Source organism: Notamacropus eugenii, chromosome 7 (genome assembly GCF_028372415.1).
Source record: "Notamacropus eugenii isolate mMacEug1 chromosome 7, mMacEug1.pri_v2, whole genome shotgun sequence".
Lineage (NCBI taxonomy): Eukaryota > Metazoa > Chordata > Mammalia > Diprotodontia > Macropodidae > Notamacropus > Notamacropus eugenii.
Window position 1 is genome coordinate 30,268,327 of NC_092878.1, and position 20,622 is coordinate 30,288,948.

The following is a 20,622-nucleotide window of genomic DNA, read 5'->3' on the forward strand; positions in this document are numbered from 1 at the left end:
GTGAGAACACCTGAGTTCCAATTCCATTTTTGTCAACTAATATTTTTATAAACTGGGGCAAATAAACTGTCTGCATCTGTTTCATCAAATGAGGGATTAGACAATTACTTTTAAGGTTCCCTTCAGCATTAAATTCTATGATCATATGATACTACACTCTTCACTGGTAGAGGACAGGAAAGCCATGGTTGGATAATTCATGTAAAATAGATCTAGTAATTTGTTTTTAAGTGCACTAGGAGTTTAGTGTGAGTTAACAGGCTGAAAAAGCAGCCCCAAAGGCTAATATACTCCTAGGATATATTGATAGAAACATTATGAAAATGAAGGAGGCAGTAGGCCTTCTCTGCAAAGACCCCATCAAATTGTCTCTTGAGTATTTTGTTCAGTTTCCGGTGCCATGAGGTAGGAATGGCATTTATAAGTGCTTAACAAATACTTGTTGAGGGGCGGAACCAAGATGGTGGAATAGAGGGATGGACCTGTAAAAACTCTCCCCTCAAAGTTCATAAAATATCTGTAAAAATGACTCTAAACAAATTCTAGAGCAGCGGAAGCCACAAAACTACAAAATGAAAGAGTTTTCCAGTTCAAAGCAGCCTAGAAGGCTGACAGGAAAGGGCTATCACACCGGGCACTGAGCAAAGCGCATCCCACAGAGCCCAGACCAGCCTTCCAGATCCTTTTTTTAAAAAAAATCTGTACTGTTGTGCAGCTACATTTCCTCATTCTGTATATATACAGTTGATTTTTTAAAAACCTAAATGAAGACCTCACAATTTTTAATTTAACTGGATTTAGCCCACTATTCTAAACCATTGAGATAATTTTAAATTTTTATTGTCCTCCAACATATTACTTATCCTTTCCAGATTCATATCACCTGAAAATTTCATAAACATTCCAACTCTGTCTTCATACAAGTCACTGAAGAAACAGTTGAACAACTCAGGACCAAGGACAGATCCCTGGGGACTTGCATTAGATTCTTCCCTTCCAGTTGACATTGATCCATTAATTTCTCAGATTCTGAGATTCTCAATTCTGAATCCATTTCATTACGAAGTCAACTGAATACATCTAGATAATAGTACACTGCTCTCTATCCCACATCTTCTGAAAAGGTCACCAGTGACCTAATAACTAAAGCCAACAGCTTTTTCTTAGACTTCATTCTCATTGACCTCCATGCAACATTCAACATCGTTGACTATCCTCTCTTGAAACTTTTGACATAAGACACATCTTCTTAACATAAGAAAGAACTCCTTAAGAGTGAAAATTATCCAAAAGTGGCCCAGTTGCCTCCAAAGGTACTGGGTTCTCTATCGCTATGTTTGTTTGTTTGTTTTTGTGGTTCTTTCCATGTCCAATGCCATCTTTTTTATTTCCCATAATTACATGTTAAAAGTTTTTAACATTTTTTAAAGTTTTGAGTTCCAAATTCTGTCCTTCTCTTCCTCCCTTGCCTTCCCCCTCCATGAGACAGGGAGCAATGCCATATGCTTTATACATGTGCAATCAAGTAAAACATTTCCATATTAGTCATTTTGTATAAGCAGATTAAAATTTTTAAAAAGAATGAAAGAAAGTGAAAAATAGCATGCTTCAGTCTGTTGTCAGACAGTCTGAGTTCTTTCTCTGAAGTGGATAGCATGCTTCATCATGAGTTTATCACTGTACATTTAAACAGAGTCTGGATAACCACTTTGTGAGAATGGTGTGTGTGTGTGTGTGTGTGTGTGTGTGTGTGTGTGTAATTCTAGTTCAGAACTGAAGCAGGTAACCTCTGACATTACTGCCAATGAGATTTTATAATATTAAAATTATGCTGTATGTAACTTTTCTACATAATGGCAGGTCTTTTCTACATTAGTTGAGCATTTTAGCCACCAAGTTACCCTTTCCCTTATTACATTTTCATTTTAGTTTATGATTTTGAAGAACTAGAGTCAACATAAAGGGTTTAGAGTGCACTAAGACTTCATTAGTGCTTCAATGAAGTTTTAATGACAAGATAAATTATATTGACATTATTGAGAAAATGTTAATATCTATGGCACCTCGTCTCACCTTCAAATGATCAAGGAAACAACTTTGCTCGACTCAGCCCTGATCAGACAATATATGTGGTGCTGACTTCAGTTGTGACTTCTTTCATTGCATTTCAGAAAAGCCCCTGGAAAACTAGAATGGGTACAGAGAGGAGAATCAAGGATAGGAAAAATGCAAAGCATTCCATAAGGGCAGTCAATGAGCATTTATTAAACTCCTGCTACATACTAGTCAGGGTATATTAAACAAAAGACAAAAGTCTTACTCAAGATTATCATCATTTTTATAGTCAAAAACCAGTTTCTCCCTGTTCAGAATCAAGTCTGGGATACAGTTCCCTTTTTTGCTTCTTGTACATGAATTTATTTTCTTCTTTTGAACTTAGCAAACAATAAATAAAATGGGCATTTCCATATATAAAGTGGAACAGAAAATGATGTTTACCCATGGAACCATGAATATGCACCATGAAATAGCTTGTTTCTCTCTCCAATTATGCAAAAAACTCAACACATTATTTTCAAAGCTGTCCTACTTGTGTTTCCTACTGATCCTCCGCTTTTCCTTCAATAACTTTAAGAAAAGCTCCAACAACCTTTTTTTAATACTTTTCATTAATCAAATATGTATGTCTCATTCTACATTTTATGCCTGCCCATCATCTTGCTGGTAGGATGTGGGTGGCATGTTTTATCTTTGATCCTCTCATAACATTGCAATGATCAGATTCTAAAGTATTTTAAAGTGTTTTTTTTTCTCTGTAATATAGTTGTTATCATACAAATTATTCCTACTCTATTTTGGCAGAATTCCAGCAGATGACCAGATATAATAAGCATAATGGTTACCATTTATAAAGTGCTTTAAGGTTTACAAAATGTTTTACACATCTTATCTCATTTGATTTTGACCAAAATTTTTTATTAGTACTAAAACATGTCTTCATGCCTGGCTGCAGATCATTTCCCCAAATTTCTAATTAATTTCCTTCTCTGTCCAGGTAAGTTCTACTAACATGACAATATAATTTTTATTTTTGTCTCCATTTATCTTTACTCAAAAAGTTCTCCACTCTGCTTTTCCTTTCTTTTCCTGAATTTCCTCATGTACGTCTTTTTTTTTTAAAAAAAATTAGTTTATTTGTTTTCAGGGTTCTACAATCACTTCTACATATCATAGATTTTTTCCCCTCCTTACCCCTCCTTCCCCTCTCCTTTCCTCCCTCTTTCTCTCTGAGAAAGTGTGCAATCTGATATAGATTCTAGACATACATTCTTATTCAACGCATTTTCACCTTAGTCATGTTGCATAGAAGAATTAAATTGAATGGGAGAAATCACAAGAAAAACCAAAACAAACCAAACCAAAACAAAACATAACATAATACAAGGAAAATGGTTTGCTTCATTCTGTGATCCAGTTCCATACTTCTTTCTCTAGATGTTGAAGGCGTTTTGTCTCAAGAGTCCATTGGGAATTTTTTAGGTCCTTTCATTGCTGTGAAGGACTAAGTCTGCCAGAAAAATTCCTCGCATACTGTGGTTGCTGCTATGTATGAAGTTGTCCTGGTTCTGCTCCTTTCACTCAGCATCAGTTCATAGAAGTCCTTCCAGGCCTCTCTGAAGTCTTCCTGTTCGTCATTTCTTATAGCACAATAGTATTCCATTACATTCATATACCACAACTTGTTCAGCCATTCCCTAATTGATGGGCACCCCCTTGATTTCCAGTTTTTGGCCACCACAAAGAGTGCTGCTATAAATATTTTTGTACATGTGGGACCCTTTCCTATTTTTATGGTCTCTTGGGGATATAGTCCTAGAAGCATTATTGCTGAGTCAAAGGGTATGCACATTTTTGTATCCCTTTGGGCATAGTTCCAAATTGCTCTCCAGAATTTTTGGATCAGCTCACAGCTCCACCAGCAATGAATTCGTGTTCCAACTCTCCCACATCTTCTCCAACATGTGTCATCTTCCTGTTTTGTCATGTTAGCCAATCTGATAGGTATGATGTGGTACTTCAGAGTTGTTTTGATTTGCGTTTCTCTAATCAATAGTGATTTAGAGCATTTTTTCATGGGGCTATAGATAGCTTTAATTTCTTCCTTGAAAACTGCCTGTTCATATCCTTTGACCACTTATCAATTGGGGAATGACTTGTATTCTTGTACATTTGACTTAATTCTCTATATATTTTAGAAATGTGGCCTTTATCACAGACACTAGGTGCAAAAATTCTTATTTTTATTAACTAAAGAGTATTTATTGTATTCTCTACTAAGCCTTAGAGTTTTGAGGACATAACTAAATTCTGGAAAACCCTTACACAGAAGGATAAGTACAGTGAACGTTATAAGCAGATATAACAGCTGGAAGAACTGTAATTAAGTGCCAACTGACCAAAGAGTAATTTTCAGCTACTTCTTAAAAAAGAAAAAGAAAATGGGGAGGGACAGGGGCTTCAGATTGAACAAGACAAAAATCTTCTAATACTCCTAATGCGTTTGACCTTGGCTAGATCGTAACAAAATGGAAACAAGACTTCTATAATAACAACTCTCCCACTACAGCATTCTGTACACACCTGTTTTCCAAGCCCTCCCCACATCCCCCCAAGGCTTGCCAGCTTGTTGGGTCTGCTGATGGAGAAGCACATAGATCTTCTCTTTGATCCAATCTTTGTTGTAGGGCTGGTACATCTGAGCATCTGCTCAGTACACAAGGCAACTAAGATCTGCCAGATCATCAATGAAATCAAACAACTGACTTATGTCATATGCGACAGAGGGACTGTTGGGATTCATTCTCTTTAGATATTCTTCATACATCTTACAAACTCCTTCCATGCATTCATTCACCGATTCATAATCAGCATAAGTTTGGCCTTTTGGCCTCTTGGTAGGTTGTACCAACAAAATGGTATGAGACTTCATCTCCAAATGTAAATCACTCTCTCCGTTGATGACTCAACAAGTCATGCCTTGTAATACTGTATCGAGCTCCGAAGCTGTCACTGCCACAGCCACTGCACAAGAGCTGAGCCGCAAAACTGCTAACAGCCATCGTTGCAAAAATTCTTTCCCAGTTTTCTGCTTCCCTCCTAATCTTGGTTGCAATGGGTCTGTTTGTGCAAAAATTTTTCAATTTAATGTAATCAAAATTATGCATTTTGCACTTCATAATGTTCTTTATCTCTTGTTTGATCAAAAATTTCTCCATTCTCCACAAATCTGAGAAATACACTATTTCTTGCTCCCCTAATTTGTTTATATTATCAATCTTTATACCTACATCATGAGTATGTCTTAATATACAAAGCTACTATAAGTTATATTTCCTTATTCTTCTTGGAAAAAAAACACTTTTCCAGAGTCATAATCTAGTCATCAGTTGTATCTCACCAAACTACAGAGACATATAAGATTAAATTTACTTCCTTGCAAATTTAAATTTCTACTTGATTTTATTTAGTACTAATACTCTGTATATCAGCACACAGAAAGCTGAAAGTAGGGATTATACTGTTGACTCTTTTTAAAAAATTTGGCTCCTTAAATTAATGATTATTTTTTCCTGTGTTGTAATTATTACTTTGCATAGTCTCTAACTTGATAGACTTAGACGTTTTTCTTCCTTTTATTCTCTTTTGAAATTTAAATCATTTTTATCAGACTTGTAAGACTCTAGGAAAATATAATTTTGTCAGTCATCAACATCTGCACTTCATCCCTGGCCATATGTCCGTCATTCATGTTTTAATTTGTGGTCCAGAAATCTAAATTCTGTTCACAGGTGTCATCTTATTAATCATTTTCCAAACTGGCCTTTTTCATATTAGCCTCGCCTCCAAATGGCAGTAGTGATGCAAACATTCCCCCCCTCCCAGAGACCTCTCCTGGACTTTGTAATCCCCAGCAATGCCGTCTACGTTTATTCCAGCAACACAGTTCGATCCCACACATGAATTACCAGAAGTGTTTGGAAATGTGAGGTTTAACAAATCTTGGGAGGCTCTCTGTCATAGTTGAGATACATTCTCCGGGAAGTCAGCAGACCTCCCCATTGTTAATGTCAGGTTGATAAATAAATGCCTTGGAACTGCTTAGCAGTGTTGCCAACCATCACTACTGGTCTCTTCTCATGACTATCTTAATGTCACCAATGGGTCCACATTTCAATTAATTTCAGTTCAAGAAACATAGTCTGATCTGTACTCTAGCAAGATTATTTTATCAGCTGGGAGAAAAATGGTTTACGTGGGGACAAACTGAAAAGGCACACTATTACAATAGCTCAGGTGGGAGAGGATCAAGTAAGCAAACATTTTTTAAATTTGTATTGTGTTTTAAGCACTATGAGAGTTGATGTGGGCCTGAAATAAGGCAGTAGTCATACGAATAAAAAAGAGGGAATGAAATCGAGATACTATATCATGTGAAATGAACAAGATTTCACAATGGATTGGTTATTTGGGAGGAAGGAATGGGAAAAATTAATGTTGGCTGGGAGGTTACAAATTTGGATTTACCGGACAATACTGATTCTCTCAACAAAAATCAAGAAGTTTGGAAGCAGGGTGAATTTAGGAGGAAGGAGAATGAATTTTGTTTTGGATATGTTAAGGTTGAGATTCCAATGTGATAGTCTAATAGAAATGCCTAATAGGCAGTTGGTAAATGTGGAACTGGACTATAGGAGAGAGATTAAAGTTGAATAAAAACATTGAGGAGTCATATAGACATGATAATTAAACTCAAGGAAGCTGATGGGATTATTGAGGTAGAGGAGGACCAGGGATGTATTTTTGGGCAACATTCACAGATAAGGGCAAGAGTTGTTTGACAATACAGCAAAAAAAGACCAAGAGCAGAAGTGAAAAGAAGAGGAGAAAAACCAGGAAAAGTATCATGGAAACGAAGGGAGAAGAGAGTACTCACAAGGAGGTAGTCATGGACAGGGTCAAAAGATAAAGAGAAATTAAGGAGGAGTGAAAAGGGCTTGTTGGATTTGGTGGTATTTCAATAGTATGGTGGGGTTGGATGCCATATTGTAAAGGCTTTAAAAGTCAATGGAGGCATTAAGTATAGATGGCTTTTTCCTTAGAGTCTGGTGTGAAAATCAAGAAAAATATAGAATCATAACCCAAGGAGTTTTTGGGGACAGAAGAGATATATAAATATTTGAAAGTGTCAGAGAACAAGCCAGTAAATAGGGAGCAACAGAAGATAAGAGGAAAAGTTACATTCTAAACCTCCTCTCCCATACTCTAGATTTTCATCTTGGAGACTCAATCTGAAATTAACACAAAGAGCCTCTCTGTCCCTGTGATCTCTCCCTCTGTTCAGATTGCTTCTCCCAAAAGTTCCACTTTAAAAGGCCTTTAAAAAGGTCCAGCAATAGTTCATTAATCTCCAGAATGAATTCCAGATCTGATCTCCAGATATTTGATATCTTTATCTCTTCCAATCTTCCCTTCAGCTTCCTTTTATGTTTATCTTCTCTTATTGGAATTATGCTCTCCTGGAGCCTATGAGATATTCAAGGAGGACTAGCACTGTGGTGTGAGGGCTTGCCAAGCACTTTTCAGGGCTGTTCATCCATCTTTGGTGTCTACCTGGTACTTAACTCTTATCTGTGACTGCAAGAACCTATACAACGTGCAGTGGCTACACCCCAGGATAATGCCTCTGCAGATGGGTTAAACCAGGTTGAGGGTAACCCATGGACCTCAAATCCATCGTTGAGTTAGGGAAGTGTCCACCCCAAGCATGTGAAGGATTTCCCTAGTGGAACGGGTAGATGAGAACAATTCATTCCAAAGGCTATGAAAGTGGTTGAAGCAGGCACTATGACTTGCTGAGAGGTTGGTCAGACAATGAAGAAACTAAGGTCATTCACTGCATCCAGAGCCATTACCAGTAGTTGTGATTTCAATGACTCTGAAAAAATGAGCCTGATTACTTTGTGCAACTGTGCCTCACTTAAATCCAGTTCATGTATTAGTCAAGACATTGCCCAATGAATTCATTGGTCTTTGAAAATAAAGCACAAATAACATTTCTATTACCAGCACATTCTTGATACATGATAACCCAAAGGAGAGAAAGAAGGGAGAGGGAGAATGGGGGAAATTATCTCATTGGGAAATCAACTGACCTAGAAAATAGAGTGAGGAGAGATAGTTTAAGAATTATTGGACTACATGAAAGCCAGGATTAAAAAAAAAGAGCTAGACATCAAATTTCAAGAAATTATAAAGGAAAACTGCCTCAATATTTTAGAATCAGGGGTAAAATAAAATAAAAAGATCCACCAATTACCTTTTGGAAGAGATCCCACAATGAAAATTCCCAGAAATATGGCAGACAGATTCTAGAGCTCCCAGATCAAGGAGACAATATTACAAGTGGTCATTGAAGAGCCACAGTCAAGATCACACAAGATTTATCTGCTTTCAAGTTAAAGAACTGGAGAGCTTGGAATATGATATTCTGGAAGTCAAAGGATCTAGAACAGGGATGGGGAATCTGTAGCCTTGAGGCCACATGTGACCTTCTAGGTCCTCGGGTGTGGCCTTTTTTGATTGATTCCAAGTTTTACAGAACAAATCCTTTTATTAAGAGTCCTTGTTCTGTGAAGTTTAGATTCAGTCAAAGGGCCACATTTGAGGACTTAGAGGGCCACATGTGGCCTTGAGGCTGCAGGTTCCCTACCCCTGATCTAGGATTGCAACCAAGAATCCCCTTCCCAGCGAAACTAAGTATAATGATTTAGGGAGAAAATGGTCATTTAATGAAATAGATGACTTTCAAGCATTTCCAATGAAAAAACTAAAGCTGAATAGAAAATTTGATATCTAACACAAGACTTAAGGAAGCATAAAAAAGTAAACATGAAAGAGACTTAATAAGGTTAAACTGTTTACATTCCAGTATGGGAAGATGATACATGTAACTTCTAAGAACTTTATTATTATGGCAATTAGGAGACTGCAAAAACAGATGACATGGACATGAGTCAATTATACTGAGATGATCTCAGAAAAATGAAGGGATGAAAAAGAGGGATGCATTTGGGAGAAGGGGAAAGGGAGAGGTAGAATGGGGAAAATTAGCTCACATAAAAGAGGCACACTTGAAAGTTCTTACAGTGGAAGGGAAAGTGAGGAGAGTGGGCAACACTTGAACCTTATTCTCAGAATTAGTTCAAAGAGGGAAGAATATATAAACATTCTTAACTGAATATAGAAATGTATCCTATCTGTCAGGAAAATAGGAGGGAAAGGGGTTAAGAGAAAAGGGAAGAGGATAAAAGGAAGAATAGATAAAAGGAGGTAGTGGTCAGAAGCAAAATTTACTTTTGAGAAGGGTATAAAGGGTGAAAAGAGGTAATAAGAGAGAGAGAGAGAAAAAAGAATAAACAGAAAAAAATAGGACAGATGGAAATGTGCAGCTATTAATCAGAATTCTGAAGGTGAGTAGGATAAACTCACCCATAAAAAAGAAGAGTATAGTAGAATGGATTAGAAACCAGGATCCAACAATATGCTGTTTACAAGTTACATACTTGAAACAGAAAGACACTCATAGGGTTGAAATAAGGGGCTGGACCAGATTTTGTCATTCTTTAGCCAAAGTTAAAAAAAAAAAGCAGAGGTAGCAATTACCATCTCAGAAAAAGCAAAATTAAAAAATGACCCAATTAAAAGAGATAACCAGGGAAACTATATTTTACTAAAAGGTACCATAGACAACAGATGGAAATACTAAATTTATATGCACCAAATGGGAGAACATCCAAATTCTTAAAGGAAAAGTTAAATGAGTTACAGGAGAAAATAGATAGCAAAACTATATTGGGGGGACCTCAATTGTACCCTCTCAGAACTAGGTAAATCCAACCATAAAATAAATAAGAAAGAAGTTAAAAGATGAATAGAAAAGTTAGATATGATACACCTCTGGAGAAAAATAAATAAGAATACAAAGGAGAATATTTTTTGTCAGCTGTACATGGCATCTTCACAAAAAATGAACCATGTATTTGGGCATAAAAACCTCAGAACCAAAGGCAGAAAAGAATATTAAATGCATCCATTTGCAGACCATAATGCAATCAAAATTACATCCAATAAAGGGTCTTGGAAGCAAATATTAAAAATTAGTTGGGAACTAAGCAATCTAAAACAAACTAAAGAATGAGTGGGTAAAAAAGCAAATCATAGAAACAATCAATAATTTTATTACATATAATGACAACAATGAGTCAACATACCAAAATGTGTGAGATGCCACTAAAGCAATACTTAGGAGAAAATTTATATCTCTAAATGCTTAAATCAATAAAAACAGAAGAGAGAGAGAGAGAGAGAGAGAGAGAGAGAGAGAGAGAGAGAGAGAGAGAGAGAGAGAGAGAGAGAGAGAGAGAGAGAGAACAGATCAGCGAATTGGACATGCAGTAAAAAGAAAAACTAGAAAAAGAACAAATTTAAAATCCCCAATTAAGTACAAAAATAGAAATCCTGAAAAATCAAGGGCAAGCTTAATAAAAATTATTTTACATCATTGAAATAAAAATGCAACATGATACCTTACAAAAGTGACATTTGAGTTGAGTGCTGAAGTAAACTAGGAATTCTAAGAGGTAGAAGTGAGGAAGAGGACTTTGCAGGCATGGAGAGAGTTTGTTCAAAGACATGAGGTTGGAGTATTTAAAATCACATAGGTACAATAACAAGGCCAATTGGACTAGACTGAAGAGTATGTGCAGGAAAGTAACGTAATAATATAAGAAAATTAGGTTGGATCATGAAAGACTTGAAATATCAAAAAGAGGAGTTTGTATTTGACCTTAAAGTTGATAGGGAACTAGTAGAGAGAGCCAATTGACCATGATATGGTCAGACAGCCTTGTGTGGGATGGATTGGAGAGACTTGATATTTCTTCTCCTTCCTTTGAATTTTATTTTATTCTCTATTTAGGAAACACTAAATAAAATAAATATTTCTATATCCTTATTAGAACAGAAAACAGAAGAATCATAAACAATCAGTCAACAAGCATTTATTATACACCCATTCTATGCCAGGCACTGTGCTAGGTTTTGTATACAACACTGAAAATCTCTTTTATGTACAATTTGCTTTTCTTTTTAAGTATATAATAAATTCAACATGTCATTTTCAAAGATGTCGCACTAATCTATGACTCCCTCTGTTCCCTTTTGTGTATTTAAAAGAAATATTTCAATGCCACTCTTTTCCATTGTTATTTGCTGTAGTTCTAAAAATGGCAGCAATAGAAATATCACAAGAGAATAATACTAAAACCTCAATAATTGGTAAAGAAGAAACAAAATTATCATTTTTGCAGATGGCATGAAGGTTTCCTTTGAAAACTTTATAGAATCAGCAAACAGTAGTTTTTTAAAAATTAAACCATGAGATGCAAAATAGATACACAAAATTTATCAGCATCCCTATAAAAAATTTAAAAAATGATAGATAAAAGATAGAAAAAGAAACCATATACAAAATAACTACAAAATGTATGTAGTATCTGGTGGTCAGTCTACCTCACTCAAGACTTATATGAATAAGTTGCAAAATACTCTTCTTAGAAATAAAATCTTAAGTAACTAAAAGGCTATGTATTGCTTATAATTGGACCATGACAATATAATTTAAAGAGATATTATCTACAGCAATTTACAGACATAATGCTATATCAATCAAATTACCAAGGGGTCACTCTACAGAATGAGACAAAATCAGGTTAAAATTTGGAAGAACAAAATGTCTGGGACCTAAAGGGAAATAAAGGGGGGAAAGGTGGGGGAATAGCACTTCATGACCTCAAACCATTGTATAAAACTATAATTACCAAAACCACTTGGAGCTGGTTAAAAAATGTAATTTTTTTATTAGGGGCAGGTAGGTGGTACAGAGAGCATCTAGGTGACTCAGTGGATAGAATTCTAGGACCGGAATCAGGAAAGCTCATCTTCATGAGTTCAAATCTGACCTGACACTTACTGGCTGTGTAACCCTGGGCAAATCCCTTAATCCTCTTTGCCTCAGTTTCCTCATCTGTAAAATGAGCTGGAGAAGGAAATGACAAACCACTCCAGTATCTTTCCCAAGACAACCCCAGATAGGGTTGCAAAGACTCTGAAATGGCTGAACAACAAAATGGAAAAGTAGATCAATGGAACAGACTAGATAAGCAAGAAATCAAAAATACTCAGTCAACAAGCATTTATTAAACACTATTTTGTGCCAGGCACTGTGCTAGGCTTGGGGAACACAATGAATCAGCCCATGTCCTCTGGGAAGTTACTTTCTTTTGGGGTGTATACATTAAAGTATATAAAAATAAATACAAGGCAATTTTGGGATGACTCATCATCATACATCTTTTTACAAAGGCTTTTTGCGTCTTTATGTTTATCCTACTTTCATTTTATGTTCCAGGATGCTCAAATCCCATTTGAAAGCTGTGCTTCATCATGCATATATTTTAGCAGTTTTTATTAAACCAGAGTTCTTTTCCTTTTAGCTATCAAAATGCAGCAATATCTTATATCATTTAACAATTGATTGAACTCATTTTGTTCTTTATGTAAAAGAACTTTTTCTGTTCTTTTAAATGCTAACCTCCTGAAAAGTCTTTGAAGAGATAACGTACTAAATCAGCAGTGATGATACAAATGCAAGTAGTAAATCAATCCCTATCCTCATGGATCTCCCTCATGGAAAGGGGAGGCAAGAGGTCCCTATGTAGTCATCTACAGAATAAATAGAAAGAGAATAAATAGAAATCAACGAAAAGTACATGAGGCAGTAAGTTTGCTGCCACCAGAAGTGTTCAGCATAGACTGGATATTCAGCTACTTGTCAGAAGTTTTGTATAAAGGATTCCACATGGGGTGAAAACTCAAACAACCTCCAAGAACCTTTGCATGCCTAAAGAAATGAGAGAAATAGTTTAAGGAAAACTGATTCTGAATTCCATAGGCTGTGCAGAATTTCTATGAGCTTTGAGTACTAAAACCTTTTTGCTAGACAGGATTAACTCACTCTTTGGGTGTATTCATATGTGTTCAATGTTCCAGAAAATGTCAGGTCTCTTTTAGAACAAGCTAACAGAACCACATTCCTTTCCCCTCACAGGGAACTACCCAATAGCTAGCAGGAGAGCATTCTCTGAATTCTGAGTCTTGGGATAATCACCCTGAAGCCAACTCTACACATGTCCCCCTGTTTGTTCAAGGGATGAATCGGCATGCTAGGGCAGCATCCCAATTTCTCACCACGAGGACCACGACTGCATAAGGCAGCACCATCATCATGGTTATATCAGTGGCTTTTGAGTGACTCTGTACTCCTGACCACCGGAATATCTGGTAGCCATGTGTTTTGCACACGGGAAGGAAGCATTACACATCTTCAACTGTTTTCAAGGCTATGGCAGCAGCAGCTCAGTAATTAGAGCAGAGAGATCTTGGAAAACCTTGTCTGGCCAGCGAATGATGAGTTTGCTTTTGGTTTAGGACATTAGCATGCAGAGGTGGGTCACAAGGGAAGGGTGGTGAGATGGTTTGGAAAGATAAAGGGGAGTGATTCAATGTGGTGGGGAAGTCTCTGAAGAAATCAAAGCACCCAAACATCATTATTTCTCTAGGCTCACAGACATTCTCTCTCTCACCAATTGTTTTTCTCTGCTAATGAAACTGTTGGACCTTGAGATCCACATGGATAAACACACTGGTTGACTTTAAAGTTTCTTCAAATCCTAGGCCTAATTGGCAAATGACAGTGGGTGGAGGAAGCTTGTCAAGAAAGCCCACAAAACACTCTCTGGCAAGAGTCTCAATCCCTAGAAGACCGTTCTCTCGTGTTGTATTCTCTATGGACTAATGACATCGGAGAGTCACCAATTATAAGGGAAATACCAGGATACCAGAGTTGTTCCATGGCAAAGTGGTCAATACATACCTTTCTCTACCCCTACACAAACCATGAGGCAAAATCAAGTCATTTCCTACAGAGAATCTTCAATCTGAAAAGAAGAGATTTGCTCTCATGTGCTGCTCCATAGACACAAAAGATAGCTTGGACCTTGGTAACTTGGGTTATAATGGGAATGGGCTAGGAAAATGCTTTGGAACCAGCGAAGTCCCATGCAAACCTCATAAAGTTTGGCTTTTTCTTTCTTTTAACCAATGAACCCTAGGTCAGGATGGGTTTGGGGGTAACTTCCTCCTCACAACCTCGACTTCCTGTCTCTAAGGGAAAGAAAAGACTCATCTCAGTCTCTCTTACAAAACATTTTGGTGACTTCAATGTAGATGAATCAGAAACATATGGATCAAATTTCCTCCTAAAATACACATGGGCTTAGCAATTAAAAGAAAATGTGTTGGATGCAGCAGATTTGCTCTTCCAGCCAAACCCAAATGTTTGAGAACTCCACAGCCCCCAGACAGAGTGATGGCCACCAAAAAGGATCACAAGGAATTAATGGAGAAAAACTAGGCTGATAAATGTAGAGGCACAAGGCATACAATAACTAGGAGGAAGCACTACTGGGCCTGGTGTCAGGAAGACCTGAATTCAAATCTGTTCTCAGACGTGTATTACAAGTATGACCCTGGGCAAATCACTTAACCTCTGTCTGCCTCTAGTTTTCTCATTTGTAAAATAGAGATTATTGTAGCACCTACTTGGGTTGTTACAAGGCTCAAATGGGATAATATTTATAAAATGTTTAGCCTAGTGCCTGGCACGTAATAAGTGCTTAATAAAAAACCCAGAAAAACAAAACTTATTTCCTTCCTTCTCCCCCCACCCCGCTTCCTTTCTCTATCCCTCCTACTCTTCATCCCTCCCTCCCTTGTTTTCCTTCCTTTCTTCCATCCAGTCAACATTTTGTTTTTCAACAGTCAGCAATTTCCATGCACACAGAAATAGGGAATGAAGCATTTTAGTGTCTATGGATCCCATTAACAGGGAAAATTCTCCTGCAGAAATTATGCACTAGAAAATTTGCCTTGAAATATGGGCTGATAAATGTGTTAACTTACAAGGAAAAAATCTAAACTATATTAGAAAAGGGTTGTTACAAGATGTACTGGATAGACATACACCAAACACATTCTGGCTGGCAGGCTGTACATTCTGTTATTTGATAAAACTAATAATGTGGTAGGACGTGTTGATATAACTGATCCATTTAGCAAAAACCACAAACATTTACACAGAAAAAATAAATAAATAAGGTTTGCAGCTCTGGCAGAGGAGCTAAAACAAATCTAGAAACTGAGGAGCATCAAAAAAAAAGACAGATATTGACTTGGCAAGTGGGATGATTTCACTGCACATTTGTTTGACTCAGGGAACAAAACGTTTGGTCAAATCAAGGGAACTCATCATTCAGTCACTTTCTACATTTATTTACTAAATAGCTATAGGTATCTCCCTAACTGATTTCTGCCCCAGTTGTGTAAAATGAGGTGAATGCTACCATTTGTCACTAGATATCTATGAAGTACTTTGCACTCCTCTGAGGAAGGAGCAGAGCCATAACTAGGAATTCTGCACATTGAGCAAAGTGGGCAGATCAGGTGATAGGGAGAGCTCACCTGGGGTGTATAGCCATGGAAAATGAGAAGAAAAAGCACAGCCTTTGACAGTGCTGATAGAATCCCCTAGATCAGGGGATTCATGTTAAGAACATGAAGTCCATGGATTTCAGGAGGTTTATTAACTTGGGTGGGAAAAAAAATTACATCTTTGTTTTTCACTAACCTCTAACTGAAATTTCTCGTTTCCTTTAATTATAAAGGTAGGCAACAAATATTTTTTCTGTCCATAGATTTCACCAGACTGCCAAAGGGATCCATGACACAAAAGTGTTAAGAACTTCTGCTCTAGATTTTAGGACCCTGAGACAAACCCCAGCTGCCCCATTTAGTTATGGCTCAGAGAAAAGAAAATACAAAGACAAGCCATCATTACTGGGCTTTTCCCTCAAGTTTAGGAGAGTAACTTTTTGCACTTTGGGTTTTGTTTCCAAGTCTTTAAGAATGTCTCTGGCTTTTCGATGGGACATTAATATTTTAGAATCCTCTTTAAATGTGTTGAGATAACACTGGGGAGTTTTTTACTTAGATGAGACCAGTTTGGATTCTCTGACATCAATAGCCATATAATCATACTTAGATAACACAGACCACCCAGGAAACTAAAATGACTTCACAAATAGTCAATCACATAATCTCAGCAGATCTTTGAAGAGGTTTTTACATAGCAGAGGGAGTCATTCTCAATAAAATAGCCAAGGAACTGAGTGAGTGATGTATCTAAATTTACGGGAGACCTGTGAGAGAGCCACAAATAAACTAGAGAAATGCTTCTGACATTTTGCAAATCATAAACATTACCTGACACAATCTTCTCCCAATTTATTCTTTCATTGTTTTGAGCATTATATGCACCAAAGATGCTTCCAGAAGATTCCCAACTCAAACCGTATTGCAACTTTTTTATGGTGTGGTGGTAGGGAGGTGGAGAGTGGGAAGGTGAGAATTGCAGACAACAGGAAGGAGGTATGGAAATTCTGGTGCCAAGTTTTTTCTATTTTTACAAACAGATAATGTTCAATTGACAACACTGTTAGAAACTAATACCTTATTGGTTACTGTGCTGGGCTCCACTTGGCACAGAATCATAGATTTGTTACTCTCCGACCTGAAATATGATTGGTGCTTTCCTTTACAGTTTGATCTTTTTCACTTGAATGATAAGGCAAGTATTTTTTGGTAGGGGGTGAAGTAGATGCATTTTGTGACAGTTTTCAGGTATAATTGATATTTTCCCCTTAGGAAGCCTGATTACTTTCATCCTCATTCAAGGTAGATGCCTATAGCACACTGTCCCCAGTTAAACTAAAGCAACTTACAAAGTCAAGCCAGTAAGCATTTATTAAATGCTGATCATCTGCCAAACTTGGTGCTAAGTGTTGAGAATACACAAAGAAGCAAATAGAAAGATAGTTCTTGCCCTCAAGGAGCTTATATTCTAATGGGGGAAAAGATAATACATAAAAGAAGGCTGAAAGATGATAGGAAGGGAAAGATATCCATGAAATGTGTGGGGGTGGTGCATAGTAGAGTAAGAAGTTTGGAGAGTCAAAAGCGGAGAGCTGACTGAGGAATGAAAGAGTAAATATGGTTGGCTTGGGAAATATCTTGAAGATGGAGGTTCCAGGAGGAAATGATCCATCAAAGAAAGTGGCCACAGCGGTGAAGGAATCTTCCAGGGTGAGAAGAATGCTAGGGAAGGGTACAGAAACAAGTTCAAAAAGTCAGGAGTAGAGCCCAGAGAGGAATAAAGGTACAAAGTCTTCCCACTAAATGAACTTACATTTTTTCCATCATTATTTTTAATAACAGATTTTCAACTCAAGGACAATTGCTTTATCTCCTTTGTGATGCTTGGAAGAAGAGAAAGAGATGAAAAGATTCACCTGAAAGGTGAAACTTCAAATCTTTTATGATGTTGATACAGACTAGGGAAAGGAGAAACTAAATCCTGGCATGTTGTGCTTGGGGAGAAAAAACATTGCAGAAAGAGTCTAATGACAATTCAAGATTTTATCTGAAAGGAAAAGATCAAGGAGAAGCTGGTCTGCTATATGCTCAGTTTAAAACTAGTCAAAATATGTGATTTTGACAGGATGAAACAAAAAAAGACATTTGACAATTTAAAGATAAAAGAATTGTCTATCTGATCATGTCTTTCTGATTTCCCATAAATGGAAATTATCTAATTTTTGAAGGAAATATATTAGGAAGAAATATATATTAAATTCCCAGAGCTTACCATAGTGATGGACTCTGAAAGGAATCAGAGCATATGGCATGGTGATTTCTCTCAGCCATGACCATGCTTCTGGGTGACTGGAAGGATGGTGGTGCTATCAACATTAATAATGTTTCCAAAATCATATGAAAGCACCATTTTCAGTGGAAAACAAACCTCTCATCTTAAAAGTCTCAAAACACTACAGTAACAATGTCCCACCAATTTCAGTTTATGATGGAAATATATGTTTGTGTCTGTGTGTATTTACACATGTATATGTGTTTGGGAAGGTCTGTATATAAACATCGATGTACAGGGCAAAGTTAGTAGGGGTGGAATGTGGAGGTGTAACATGAGAAGTAAGGACAGGCAAAAAGGGTGGGAGAGAGGAAAAGGGTGGGATAAAAACTCAGGTTCAGCATCTCTATGCATATTTTTAACAGTAGGCTAACCATGTTCTGCCAATAAATACTTTTTGAAAATTATTATGTTGGAAAATGTTTTTCCAGGTCTGAACAATATGTACTAGCTCTACCTGCATTTGCCACAACCAGTCCCATCTTCTTAACCAATCCAGCTTCTCTCAGATGGCTACCAGATACTCCTGTGGTTGGGAACCACTCACACAGAAGCCACAACAACCAAAATAACACTGCTTTGACACAGTGTTCCTTCATGATGGATTAAGTTGATCCACTAATTTTCATTCTTAAACAAATGTCTGTTTGTGTGTGTACATGTGCATATATGCATGCAAAAGTCATAGTACCCTTCTCCTGTTCCTAGAGAGTGACTTTGTCTTCTCCAAAAAGTGTTTTCAAAAGGCATTAGGGCTTCAAACCCTACACATTCCCTTGTTATCCCTTCTTCTCTTGGCCATCTCAACCTTTCTTTATGAAGGTAACGTTCAGGTATGTGAAATTCCTTCAGAAACTTAATGTGTTGAACAAATATAAGGAATTAGTTTTAGTATTAGGCTAAGAGAATTCAAGCAACGCCCTTCAACAATTACATGGAGGTTTCTCGAAAAGTCAGACAAAGAGGGAATATAGAACTAGATGTATCTTATAACTTCCTCATTGAACCTATTACCATGTTTACATTAGAAAACTTTGATGTTTCTTTTGGAGATCATCACCTCCACCTAATGAAGGTGTCTGTGGCCAAGACATCCAAGAGATACCCTCTCTTTGAGAGCTGGTTATCACACTCCTTCCCAGTCAGTGCAAGTGTGCATCCATACACATATAATTTCTTTTAGACTTTAGGAATATTGGTCCATGTTTAATTTCATGGAAAGAACTTAATTATATAGTCAGGAGTTCCCAAAAAAACTATTTCCACAGAAGATCATTATTTCATGGTAGAAGGAAAGGACAAACAAACTGTACCCATAAAATAGGAATAAGGAGACCTGGGATCTGTCTTTAATGCTGTCACCCAGCAATTGTACATTTTTGGACAACACACTTCAACCATCTAAGTTTTAGTTTCCTCCTCTTTAAAATAAGGGATTTGGATCAGATGATCTTACATTTCCTCCCAGTTGTAAACTTCTATGATCATTTGACCATCACCTTAAACATTTGAATATAGTTGTATGATTTCGCAGGAAATATTTTCTTATGAAATTCTTTGATAGGGCCATAGGATCATAGGTTCAGTGCTGAAAGGGATATTAGAGACCATCAAGTCCAATGAGACATAGGGAGTTTGAATGACTCGCTCAGGGTTGTGTAGCTAGTAAGTATCTGAGGCAATTTTGAATTCAGGTTTTTGAGTTCAGTGTTTTATTACAATGCTACTTCAGAAGCGAAATGGAATGTTTGAAATGACACTTTAAAATCATCATTTCTTGAGCTGGACCTGGTAGGAATCTTTGAGATCATCTAGGCTAAGAGGAATGATTTACTCAAGGTCCTAGAGTTATCCAAACAGCAGAGTCAGGATTTGTATTCTTTCAGTCTAGTATTTTTCAATTACCCAATGATAAAGCCCCTTTTCATTTTTCAGTCATTTTCATTCATTTCAGATTCTTTGTGATCCCATTTGGGATTTTCTTGGGAAAGATAGTAGAGTGGTTTGCCATTTCCTTTTCCAGCTCATTTGACAGATGAGGAAACTGAGGAAAACAGGGTGAAGTGACTTGCCCAGGGTCACATTGCTAGTAAGTATCTGAGGCTGGATTTGAACTCATGAAGATGAGTCTTCCTCATTCCAGGGTTGGCAGAACATGACCTAGCTGCCTCTAACAGAGCCCCTTTAGAAGCCTAATTTCATAACATGGCCAAAGCTTTGTGTCCCAACTTATATCTTGGTCACAAACAAGTAGCTTCCTTTTAAGGAGCAGAAACCAGGTTGTGACAGATGTAGGGAAATAAAGCTTGCAATGAGATATTTTGAAAAATAGTGACAGTCAAACAAGTTGTGGTATATGATTTTGATAAAATACTACTGTGCTATAAGGAATGATGAGATCAATGATCTTAGAAATACATGGATAGACTTGCATGAAATAATGAAGAATCAAATAAGTAAAAGCAAGAAAACATATACAGTAACAGCAATAGTGTTTTAACAACCACTTTGAGTGGCTAAGTCATTTTGACTATTATAAATACCCAAATTAACAGCAAAGGATGTATGAAGGAAGATGCTATCTGCATCCAGAGAAAGAAATGATTAATAGAAGTATGTAT

The 20,622-nt window shown here is 37.0% G+C and overlaps 1 pseudogene; it reads right to left on the minus strand.

Moving 5' to 3' along the window:
* Positions 1–3,266: 3,266 nt before the first annotated feature.
* Positions 3,267–20,622, minus strand: part of LOC140513815 (enhancer of rudimentary homolog pseudogene) — an 84,607-nt pseudogene continuing 67,251 nt past the window's right edge.